This window comes from Neomonachus schauinslandi, chromosome 2 (assembly GCF_002201575.2).
Source record: "Neomonachus schauinslandi chromosome 2, ASM220157v2, whole genome shotgun sequence".
Taxonomy (NCBI): domain Eukaryota; kingdom Metazoa; phylum Chordata; class Mammalia; order Carnivora; family Phocidae; genus Neomonachus; species Neomonachus schauinslandi.
In genome coordinates, this window is record NC_058404.1 from 122,754,615 (window position 1) to 122,758,194 (window position 3,580).

Here is a 3,580-nt window from a genome sequence, read left to right on the forward strand (position 1 = left end):
TTTCTTTCTTTCTTTCTTTCTTTCTTTCTTTCTTTCTTTCTTTCTTTTTTTCTTTCTTTCTTTCTTTCTTTTCTTTCTTTCTTTCTTTCTTTTTTTTTTTTTTTTAAAGATTTAGGCCTTAAAATAAACCAACATTGCAAGAAAAGGTCAGAATTATTTCAATAAGGTCAAGAATTCCTAGTTCAGGCAAGTTAGTTAGGGATCCTAAGCTGGTGATCAGCGGGGTGAATGGAATCAGTGATCGGCTTGGTTGGCAGAGTGATTTAATTTTTGAAAAAATTTGCACCCCCTGCACAAAGCAGTAATCATACTCCCTCTAACATTCAGGATCTGGGTTGAGGCTCACAAGTGTTTCCTGAGCACATGATGGGGCAGGCTTTCTGATAGATTTTTCATTCAGCCACTCACTCCTGCAAAGCCCAGTGGCCTCAAAATAAATCACAGAACTAAACAGCAAAGGGCCCTACCATCTGAGTGTTTGAGCCTCTCCTCTCCCAAGTGTGGCTCCGAGCAAGATTAGGAGAATCTTGTGTTGGCAACAGATAAAGGGATCCAGGGAGGCAGGAGTGGGCCAAGGCCTTGTGGAAATTTACATAAGTCTGCTAGAAGTAGGGGCTCAGAGGCCCAGAAGGGGCAGGACGAAACCAGACCAAAAGAAAACATCTGTAATGGGCTGTGAGGGCAAGTGGGCTGCAGAGGTTGGAGCGGGCACCTCCCACCTACAGAACAATCCAGCAGCTGCCAAAGCAAACCTTTTTCCAGTTGGGATTTCTTGTATTGTCCTTCTTCCCTTTCCAGGGCTGTGGAGACTTTGAAGTAATCCTCAGTGTGAAAGCTAGGAGGGTGTTCACATTAAGAGGCCCTTTGAAAAAACCTGATGGAACGGAGCTAAGCCTGGCTTGGGAGCCGTTGTGAGGTGACTGGGATGAGGAAGCCAGGAAGGACTGTGGGGAGACCGGATGGAAGAGAGACGGGTGGCTTAAAATCTTAGCCATGGCGGGCCTTCTTAAAGCTACAAGGCCTACAGCCCAGCAGGTGGCTGCATCCAGCCCTGTGTGCAGGAGCCCTACCTCAGTGTGGTCCTCGTTGCCCGTGGGCTTGTCGGGGAGGGAAGAATAGTTACAGGGACCCCAGTGACTGTGCCCTGCACCACAAAGGATCCTCTGGAAAAAGATCCTTTGTTGATCTACCTTCATGAATAAGCAATACTGAGTTGAATGTTTAACAAATTACCTTTATATATTAAAAAAAAAAAAAAAGGGAAGGGGAAAAAGCACAAAACCTAGTGAATAAGGAATAGGAATGTTACTTCCCTGGACCACTCTCCTGTCAGACTCAGACGTGGGGCTTGTATTTGCTCCACTGGCGACTTGTGAGAAACAGAATCGAGACGTAAAGAGAAAAGCAAACTCAGCTTTTGGGGGGCAAACGCTGAGGGCTCTGGTGTGCAAACAGGGTGTGAATAGACAGAGCGGGTACCTTATCGGACCTGCCACCGACCCCGATACAGAACTCTGAGGCCTGGTGGCCTGAAATGAACCGTGGACAGAGGTTTGAGGGCTGTGTGGGGAGGGCCAACAGGACAGTGGCATGGAAGATGTGAGCAGGAGAAGGCCAGGGACTGCCCCCCCCGCCCCAAGTTTCTGATGACATCCAAGTAGCCTGGAAAGGGATCCAGAAGATTTTGCAGGGAAGAAGTTAACTGAGGGGTGGGGGGAGGGGGGAGCAAGTTGGCTCCAGGATTGCTCTGGTGAAATAGGAGGATCAAGCAGCAGCAGGTGTGGGGTAGGAGGCCCACGCCAGTGATGGGAGAAGGCTAGTGCTGCCGTCTCGGAGGCATCATCAACTCCAAGGGGCTGAGGCGGGCAGCATGGGCCCCCACGTGGAGATGGGCTCAAACTATTTCCAGGAGCGAGGTGCGCATATTGTATGCATCAAGAACAAGGCTGGCCCGGGGTTAGCTGGGGTGGGGGCTGGGGAAGCTGCTCTAGCAGGAGTCCAGAGCAGCCCCCTTTCCTCTGCTAATGACCCCACTCAGTATTCCGTATTAGCCCCCAGGAGTTTAGGAAAGGCATCAGAAAGGAGGGGAGGTAGAAAAACCGCCAGGAAGGGGAACTCCTGAATAGAACTGAATTTCAAGTTAAAAGATACTGACAAGTCACTGGCCAGGGCTGAAAAGACCCTGGAAGGTAGCGCTCAGAATGTGGCAGTGAGGGCTGGCTCCGCTCTAGGACCAACACCATCGGGCCCCCAGGGCAAGTGGACGAAGTACTTAAGTAAGAGAAAAGACAAATGAACTTGTCTAAGCCTTCCTGTTTAGATAGCTCCAGTGCAATAGATCCTTGCATTAGGAAGTATCATTTAGCAGTAATGGCTGAGTGCAGCTTTTCTGGCTTCTCTTCAGATTCCAATTCCTTGATGCAAAGGTGTTCTCAGAGTAGTACAGTTTTGCAACAGCGGGAATGAGGACCAAGGGTCATGCTGCAACGTTAGACATTTTACTCTTCAATTTGTAGTATGTTGTATGTGGTTCTGGGGACCCCTGAAGTCCCACAGACTCTTTCCGGGTCTGTGGGGTCCAACTATTTTTTCCTAAAACTACTAAGATGTTATTTACCTTTTTCATTCTCATGCTTTCTCAAGGGTACAGCAGAGTTTTCTGGAGTTTGCAAGAGGTAATGTCTGAGAGCTGATGGAATCTGCGATTATATATTCTTGTGTGTGTGTTTTTAAAATATCCTATTTATTTATTTGCCAGAGAGAGCACAGGCAGGGGGAGCAGGCTCCCCGTTCAGCAGGGACCCGATGTGGGGCTCGATCCTAAGACCCCAGAACCATGACCCCAGCGGAAGGCAGACGCTCAACCTACTGAGCCACCCAGGCGTCCCTATTTTCTTATGTTTGAAAACTTCCCAGTATTAACTTAGGTTCCGGTGCTGCCCCCAAGCGCCTGTCGGTGGGTTCCTGAGTCCCCACTGTTCCTCCGCCAGCATGCCCATGCTCCTGGTGAACATCAAAGCCCCCAGCGCCTCTCTGCAGTACGGGCTCCTTTCCGAGCTCACTGAGCAGATGGCGGAGGTCCCCAGCAAGCCGGCCCAGCGCACCGTGGTGCACATGGTCGCTGACCAGCTCATGGCCTCCGGGTGCTCGAGGGAGCGCGTGCGCTCTGCAGTCGGCGCGGCACCCGCACGATCGGCGGCGCGCACAGCGGCTCCTGCGGCTCGCTGCTGTGTGGCCTGCAGGCCTAGCACTGCCACAGTGAGGACACCAATGTGGCCTGGAACAGCTCCACCCTCGCCTGAGGGCCGGCTGTCCCCAGCACCTGCCTGAGCCCTGCCCGCCGCAGTTCAGTACCGCCCGCACTGCCCCCAGCGATCCCCACCTCCCGGTCGGGAGAAAGGAATGGTTTGGTATCTCAAAATAAAATAAAATAAGGGCGCCTGGGTGGCTCAGTGGTTAAGCGACTGCCTTCAGCTCAGGTCATGATCCTGGAGTCCCTGGATCGAGTCCCGCATCGGGCTCCCTGCTTGGCAGGGAGTCTGCTTCTACCTCTGACCCTCCCCCCTCTCATGTGCTCTCT